General features: G+C 45.7%; 1 non-coding gene across 1 annotated transcript; it reads left to right on the top strand.

Moving 5' to 3' along the window:
- The first annotated feature begins 3,648 nt into the window (after positions 1-3,648).
- trnaq-uug (transfer RNA glutamine (anticodon UUG)) lies at positions 3,649-3,720 on the top strand. The gene has a single exon. It is a non-coding gene; the product is annotated as a tRNA-Gln (tRNA).
- The last annotated feature ends 5,535 nt before the right edge of the window (positions 3,721-9,255 follow it).

The raw sequence follows: 9,255 nt of genomic DNA, 5'->3' as shown, positions 1-9,255 counted from the left end.
CCCACCGCGGCTGAAGCAGTGGCAATACAGCCTGGACAACAGTGTCAGCGTGAGCCCATAGAGGGTTACCTGAATCCCTCTTTGACAGAGCCCCTCTTGAAATTGACTTTTAATTACTGAAGTGTGTGTGAGGGTTGCCTTGCTTTTATGCGTTTAAGGACGTTATTTTTCGTTGGCAGGTGCTGAGGGCCCAGAGCGGCAGCGGTTTCCCTGTTGGTCCCTTTTTTTCCACTTTTGGTTTGCTGAGTCACGGGTGCAGTGTGGTTTGGATCCCTCCCTTTATGTTACCGCTGTCGTGGTAAGCCCCAGCCCAGGCCTCTTTTCTTCAATGGAAGCACTCAACTTGTGGAGTCCGTCAGTGTTTGAAGAGCTGATCAACTGGTGCAGTTGCTTCTGAATGCTTCGCTGCAACTCGCGTGCTGACATCTTGGATCACAATGGTGGTGTGTCTGTCCATGAACTGATGACAGGTTCAATGGATTGATGATTTGCTGCGCTCTAGGACACAGAAATCATCCCGGACGACCCCCAAAATGTTGCCCCTCCACCACCTGGAGGGGTTGTATGCCTTGAAAATCCTGTGGTACAGAATAAGGACGACAATCCACGATGACTTGACGTATATTCACCCTCAGGATTTATTCTTTCTCTCAGAACAATAACAGCACTTCAGATCTCATAGGATGACTACACCAACAGTTGGCCGTTTGTTTCCAGCATTATTGGTTAAACAAACATTTGAACAGCTAAACATTTGTGATGTTAAGACATCGGCTTTACATGTCAATCTAGTGACTATTTCCACAGCCAATGTATACTTGTCACATATGTTTAGTACAATACTATCAGTAACACATTTCACATATTGCAGTTAACCTGCTGAATGCTATTCACCATACATTAAGGACTGCTAGCATTAGCCGTTAGCCATTTCACATGTGCTCAAGTGCTCTACAAAACATTTATAACAAACCACTTTGCAGTCAGCTGTTTACTTTAGCAACTTCTACACTCTTTACAGTCATTTGCATACATTATTTCTATTTTATACTAACATGTGGTACAGAATAAAGAAGACAATCCACGATGACTTGACGTATATTCACCCTCAAGATTTATTCTTCCTCTGTCGTTTTGTCACCTACTCTATACCGCCATCACTGCTAGCACCCCCTAGTGGACCTTGCGGTATTACACTCAAACGCCAACAATGGAGATTTGGTTATTTTAGACACAAACATATGAAAAATAGTAGGGTGTCTTTTTTTCTTTTACAACTGAATTTTATATATATGACATGAACTATTACTACTCTTAAATGCTCTAACCATATTTATACGTTTTAAACTGTTTTTTTTTTAAACCATGTTACCTTATCTTTTATGTACCTTACACTCACACCACCCTTTTCTGCTTATAGCATGTCAACTGCCATGCAAGTCTGGAAGGCCATCAGAGAAGTAGCTAACTGCTACACTAACTGCTCTGAACGCTTCTTCAGTTTGATTAGAGAGACGCTGAACGTTATAATGCAGATAATGAATCACTTCGGTATTATGGTTAATGGAAATCAAAGGGATGATAGAAGCAAAACTGGATATAACCTGATCTGTAATTTTATACTCCTCTGGGACGCCACGAGGGATACCTATGGCGTCAATGTACGTCGGGTTGGGGGTGTCTAACCAGGGTGAGGTTGACACACCTCGCCTGGTCCTCAGGGCGGCCGGTGGCATGAGGTGAGACCCTACGGAAGTAGCACTATGCACTAGGCGCTCCACATCTACTGACAATACTGTCATTGGAAGAAGGAAAGGAATCGGCGCACAAACACCAGTCATGTTCTCGGTCGGTAACCTATCACTCACGCCGGGTCCACCGCACCACCACCAGAGGTCAGCCCTGAGTATCGGCCGGAAGAAGGCATCCATCTGTAAGGTAGAATTACACCAAGAGATATTAATGCCGGGTTGTACCAATCGGGAACCTGTGGAAACGGTAATGCACATAAATTTACCTTTCGCCACTGTGCTGCTGAATATGGGCTTACCTTTGACCTCTGTAACCTCGGGGTGCGCTACGGCGAATGGCCGACAATTAGCCGAGGCTGCTTCTGGAGCAGTGGATGTATTCATCAGGGACACTCGGCGGAAATCACAGCGGGAACTATTTGCAATAAGGGGCCCACTCCCAGGCACGCTAAACAATCTGTTTTCCTTGTTTTAGCTTGTTCCACCATCAAAAGCCAATTGTTAAACTGTCCCGAAATACATGTCAAGAGCACAAACAAGGTGTCCACCAGATACCCGCTTATCGCCCTCAGACCCCAGCGTACCGATTGAGTCTGCTTTGGGGTACATAAAATTAAAAAAAAAAACATAAAATATTGCAATGGTGTCATGTGGCCGGTTAGCTCAGTTACTCAGAGCGTGGTGCTAATAAGGTCACAGGTTCAACCCCCGTACTAGCCACTCTTCTTTATGTGCTCCAGGAACAACAAAATCCCAGGGCGGCAACTTACCGGCCCCCATAACCGACATCACACCACCCACCCTCGACAAGACCGGGGAAAGTTAAAGAAAACAGCATGTCAAAGCAGAGCGGCAAAAAACCTCTTGGTCACCAAGACTCAAGGAGCAGATCAATGGGGGCAGTGGACCCCATTATCCTCTTCAGACCACGAGTGCAGAGAATGCGGACCGTGAAAAAACAACAAAAGCCCCCGTTGACAACAACTAACAGTACACCACCACAAGGAAAACAGCATGGCGGCGACAAAAGCCCAAAACCCCCCAGGCCCCATAACCAACAGCGCACAACCCAGTCAACTGCGAAACACCCCCATCAAGGCTGCCAACCGACCGGGGAAAGGTAAAGAAAACAGCATGGCAAAGCAGAGCAGCGGCAAACCTCTCGCCCACCGTGACTGCATGACCAATGGGGGCAGATGACCCCATTGTCCGAGAACCAAAATTTTGACCACGAGCACAGAGAATGCGGTCTGTTAAGGATGAGTTAGTTGATTTGAGCTGGAAACATTTGATGCAATGGTGTCCTGTGGTCGGTTAGCTCAGTTGGTCAGAGCGTGGCGCCAAGGTCACGGGTTCAACCCCCGTACTGGCCACTCTTCTTTATGTGCCCCAGGAACAACAAAAGCCCACAGTGACAACCACCTGTGAAACACCCTCGACAAGACTGCAGAAAGACCGGGGAGAGGTAAAGAAAACAGCATGTGAAAGCAGAGCTGCAACAAACCTCTTGGTCACCAAGACTGCAAGGAGCAGATCAAAGGGGGCAGTGGACCCCATTATCCTCTACCCAAAATTTAGACCACGAGTGCAGAGAATGCGGACCGTAAAGGAACAACAAAAGCCCCTGTCAACAACACCCCGGCCCTCACGCCCCAGTGCGGCGTTGCCCGGGGAATATGGATCGCAGGTATTTGTCAAAACAGGGGCTTGTTGGTCTAGAGGTCCTGAGTTCAATTCCTGGACAAGCCCTCCCTGTCCTTTGACCTGATTATTGCTTTTTCTTTCGACACAATTCCCAAAACAACAGGATCAGTGAAGTTCAATCAACTTCAATCAAGTTCAATAATGGAATCTGACAGGATGTACTTCAGGACCTGACAATGTCTGTACCCTTGCAGGTTCCGTGGTGTAATGGTTAGCACTCTGGACTTTGACTCCAGTGATCCAAGGTCAAGTCTTGGTGGAACCAACTTGCCCTGCAGCAATCAAACATTTGGACTGTGTTTTCCTTGACCAGTTAATGTGTGATTACTTGATTGAGTACAAATACACAGTGGTAACCGTGGACAACAACTTGTCAAAAGCTCAGAACCTCACAGATGATGTCGTTGTATATCAGCTGAAATGCAATGGAAACTGGTTGCCAGTATTGTTACAAGCATGAGACTTGTCAACTCATGAGTCAGGGGATTTCACATGGATCCCCATGGATCCCCTGACACATTTTTGGTCTGAGGATTTCCCATGACTCACCACCGTCAGAAAAGTCTTGACACCATGACTGAACCCAAAACTGCATGTGGTCGACAGGATTTGAACCTGCGCGGGGAAAACCTAACAGATTTCAAATCCATCACCTTAACCACTCGACAACAACAACTTGTAAGATGCAAAAAACCCAGTGATTATGCCGTAATATCAGTCAAAGTGGAAGGTAACCTGCTAATTCAGCCAGCAACCATGAAGATCCAGGCAATTTCACCTGGATCTCCATTGTCACAGACGTCTTTACACCATGACGGCCCCAAAAGACCAATGGTTAAAATGCACCAAATATTCCGTGTTACATCAGTACAAATACAAGGAAAAGTGTTGGCCAATTACGTCAACAACCATGAGACTTGTCAACTCATTAGTGGTATTTGGGATCACATTTTGGGTCAGGGGATTTCCCATGAGGACCATGTGGTTTTGGTTTTTGGTGTGAGTCTCTGTGACCGGTCGGCCAGTGGCTCAGCTGTTAACCGGCAGGCTGGTGGTTTGAGCCCACCCAGGGACACTCTCTGAATGCATCCTACGAATTAAGCCATCCAGGCCTTTGGTTTTTACGTTGTGTGGATGAATGGTCTAAAGCGCCAGATTAAGGCTCCTTTTGCTCGGCAGGCACTGGTTGAAATCCCACAGCTGGCATTTTCCTGGTCAGGTCCATTATCCACGACGGGAATGATTTGGGAGCAAAGGACTGTCAGATTGTACAACACAGCTGAGCACTTTGAGAAGAAGATTAAGAGAGGTCTTTTTCCCATGAGAAGGGTTTGTTTTACCCGACTGGTTGTTGCAACCGCAACACTGCTCAAGGTTCAACATGACATTGTCACATACAAAACAGGAACTCCCCTTCAGTGTAACGAACCCCGGTCTTCCATGTGACAGGCGGAGATACTTTCCACTATACTAACGAGGACTGCTGCTGAGCTGATGACAGCAGTTCGCAGATAGCATTTCAAGATGACCCCAACCATTCAACCGAGACCGAAGACAAATCCTATCTCCAGTCAAAACCTATCCAAAGCGCACTGAATCCTAGCCACTAGACCACCATGGACCTTCTCTGCCAACACTGCAACAGCAGCAGAATTAGCTCAAATGGTAGTGCGCTTGCTTTGCATGTGAGAGGTAGTGGGATTGATATTTGTTTGGATGATTTGTTTAGATGATGTAGGATAAACTGTGCAGTTGTTTATTTAAGAGGATAAGTGTAGATAAGCTAGGAAAACTGTTGTCCACTGTCCATTAAAAGTGATCAGCCATTTGGTATTGAAAATTTGGATGGTAGGTTCGTCCTGGAAGATCGAAAAAAGGCCATGCAAAATGGGAAGCAATCTAGAGTTATATTACACAGACTCAAGATACATGACCACAAGTTGTTGCTATTCCCAAGGGTGTCTGAGCCATGCATTCATTCTTCAAACAAGGGAGTGCATCAGGACTTGAATTGGAGACCTCTTGATCTGCAGTCAAATGCTCAACCACTGAGCTATAACCCCTCAGACACACCAAACATCATTACACGATGGGAACTAACTTCTGCATATGCACTTCACCAGCACACATCCTCATGGTGACTGGGAGAATTTAACAAACAAAGAATGACTTCTTGATGGGTCAGCTGGGTCGAAAAGGTTTACTTAAACAAGTTATTCCTCATGTGCATGTCATCTCCTTGGCCTTCTCGGTGTTGAGGATGAGGGAGCAGAAATCTTCTGGCATACTGTACTTAACCACAGTAGGAGGATAAAGGAGGTTGGTTTAACTTTTATGGGAAGGGGCCTACCCTTCACCGAACCACTGAAACTGGACAGACTTGTGTAGCCCCGCACACAAACCAGTTTCTTCCTCACATGCTGCCAGCTGATCCTTGACATCAGCTGTCACAAACATTCGCGTCATTTGGGGAACTCATCCTGATCCACGGTTACAGCTGATTTGTAGAGTAAGTAAAAAAGTCACCATACACTTACTGTTAAAGGAAGACACAGTCCAAACACTCAATTGCTGCAGGGAAAGTAGGTTCCACAAAGACTTGAACTTGGATCACTGGATTCAGAGTCCAGAGTGCAAACCATTACACCATGGAACATGCAAGTGCATTGTAGCGTCCTGGAGTACACACTGTCAGATTACATTAGCAGACCAAACATCATTACACGATGGGAACTAACTTCTGCATATGCACTAAACCAGCACACATCCTCATGGTGACTGGGATAATTTAACAAACAAAGACTGACTTTTTTTCTGGGTCAGCTAGGTCGAAAAGGTTTACTTAAACAAGTTATTCCTTGTGTGCACGGTCATCTCCTTGGCCTTCTCGGTGTTGAGGATGAGGGAGCAGAAATCTTCTGGCATACTGTACTTGACCACAGTAGGAGGACAAACGAGGTTGGTTTCACATTTCAGGGAAGGGGCCTACCATTCACCGCCAGATTAAGGCTCCTTTCGCTCAGGAGGCACTGGTTGAAATCCCACAGCTGGAATTTTCCTGGTCAGGTCCATTATCCATGACTGGAAGGATTTGGCAGCAAAGGACTGTCAGATTGTACAACACAGCTGAGCACTTTGAGAAAAAACATTAAGAGATGTCTTGTTCAAGGGGGGAGGGTTTGTTTTCCCAGACTGGTTGTTGCAATTGTAACCCTGCTCAAGGGTTACAACGTGACAACATGACATACGAAACAGGAACTCCCCATCAGGGAATTGAACCTAGGTGTTCCACGTGACAGGCGGAGATACTGTCCACTACACTGAACTTCAGGTAAAACAGCACAATTGCTTTTTCCGAGCGAGTGAGCGACGAGACGGACATAAACACGGCAAACTACAGTATAAGTAAAACAGTTACACTGAAAAGATACACTGTGTATCTTATCCAAAGCTACCAGAGAGAAGAGGCTACAGGAGTGCTGGTGGTTGAGGGGCATAGCAAGGAAGGACAGCCTTCTGTCATTCCTTCGCTATACTCTCAGCTTCAAGAACTAATACTCTTCTTGACATAAAAGAAGGATCCTTGCCACGCCACAAGTGCTCCTTCTCCAGGCATCCTGTCTGATCAAGCTGATCAAGGAGCAGAGCCAGTGCAGCCTTCCTCCACACCTCCCACCAGGCTTTTCAACTTTGTTCACGCCTCTGTTCACCCTCTTCCCTTCCAAACTACTACTGCGACTACCTCTAATACCATGGCCCCTGTCCCAGCATCTGACTCGAACAATAAAGTTTCTGTAACTGAGCTTGTTAGAATAAAGTGTATATACAATTAATATTTTGTTTATCACCCTTATATCCATTTGCTTAGACAATAGAAAGTGTTTGAATGTGCTGAAGAAGGAATGTTCCCGTGACCCTGATCAGAGACCCCCAGCAACCCCCAGGTCCTGGAGGTGCCTGGATGCAGCAACAGCAACCCTGCAGATGTTCATGTTAATCCTGCAAGAATGTGTCAAGATAAGAACTAATAAAACATTACAAGTAATTGCTCTCACATACACACACACACATAGACAAACAAATACAGCTCGTGCAACTGCCTTCTCCACCCCCCCCCCCCCCCAGAGTTGCACGACCATGTAGTAGGGACCCCTGAAAGAGAATAAAAGGAGAGGAGTGTGAACTGCATATTCAGAGTGGAGCGGCATGTCACTGGGTATGTGGTTTCACTCTCCTCGCTGTGAGCAACTTTGAATATTGTTGTCTGTCGCTTCTGAATTTCTGTATTTAAGTGTGTTAAACACGCGTCACAGGAGTTTGAACCTGACAGAGCTTCAGCCAAAGCAAAGGTAGGTAAAAACGTAATCATGTGTCCCTTTGTTGGAATAGTTGCATCTTGTGCCTGTAGTGACACTGCCTGCAGTGATGGTTATTTCACCACCACCACCTGCTCATACCCCGTTGGAGCAGCAGCAACCACCTCCTGTGTCAAAAAAACTCAAACAAAAACCATGTCTGTGCTGTGGCCAACCAAAATCAAAATATCAAGGTAATGGGACAGCAACACACAACGTTTATCAACGAGGCCCTGTCAGATACTCTTATTGCTGCAGAAGGTCTGACAGACCCTAAGATGCCGTTTAAAGATTTCAGTCAAACAGACTTCTTCCAGCGAGAGGTGGATGAGACAAGAAAAGGGTGGAGGAAAAACAGCAGAAGAAGAGAAAGGGGGAGGAATCTCCTCCACCCCCTGTCCGAAAGTGCCTCTGCAGGATGCAGCTGAAGCAGGGCTGGAAAAGCCCCCGCATCCACGCTGGCTTCAGAGAAGTACATCTACTTGGGCACTGGAGGGATTTCCAGGCCTCTCCTTTCTATGACAAGGAGAAACAAAGGCGGCAAAATAAGTGAACAATATGTATGTTCATTATTCATAACTGCTTACATGTAGATTATTATTTGTTTTTTATTATTGAGAGTGTTCTTGAGTGTGGCAACCTGATAAATAAATATTCTTTGTTACATTGCATTGATATTGTATTTTATTTCAAGCACTGGTATCAATATAAGCCTGATAATTTGTAATGATATAGGGATTAATTGGAAAAAATAATATTGTGGAGAAGAAAACTGTGACTTGACTGATGGCTTAGACGGGATTCAAATACCTGACTTCATTTCTCCAAAGTCTCTCTGCTTGTCTGACATCTGTCTCGCATCCTGATTGGCTGGCAGCAAAGGGCAACAACACACGCGCGGCCCGGCCGACGCACTGACCATTGCACAGAGACTACATCAGCATCACTGCAGTAAGGTTTCAATAAGTTTCTACTTCTGACAGAAATTTGCAAATACTCAAGTGCTGTCCGCCTTAACTCTCAGGTGGTCCGGACTGTTACTTTTCAGGTGTCATTCTGAGTTCTGCCCATTCGCAGGAAAAAAAGCCTTTGTACTTTTTTCACATGAACTCTAAAGAAAAGTATAAGCTGAGAGACACTGCATTAGCCGGGAATTGACACTGCATTGGCAAGCTAGAATTCTACCACTGAACAACCAATGCCACATGGGGAAACACTGTCGGAGACAAAATTAAACTGTCAAGTGGCTGAGCCTATGCAAAGTGGCGCTGAATGACAAAACATCACAATGTCATACTCTTTGGATTTAGCACCTTCTGGCGTAATGGGATCCACAACAATCATGTCAGCTGTGGATGCACCGTAGATTCGTTTTTGAAGGGCAAGTGACAAAAAGAGGTACGTGGATCAAAATTCAGCTGTCAAAGTTTCACGGACCACGCACC

Source organism: Doryrhamphus excisus, unplaced genomic scaffold (genome assembly GCF_037039965.1).
Source record: "Doryrhamphus excisus strain RoL-2023G ecotype Guam unplaced genomic scaffold, RoL_Dexc_Guam_v1.1 HiC_scaffold_24, whole genome shotgun sequence".
Lineage (NCBI taxonomy): Eukaryota > Metazoa > Chordata > Actinopteri > Syngnathiformes > Syngnathidae > Doryrhamphus > Doryrhamphus excisus.
This window is presented reverse-complemented; position numbering and strand designations above follow the sequence as displayed.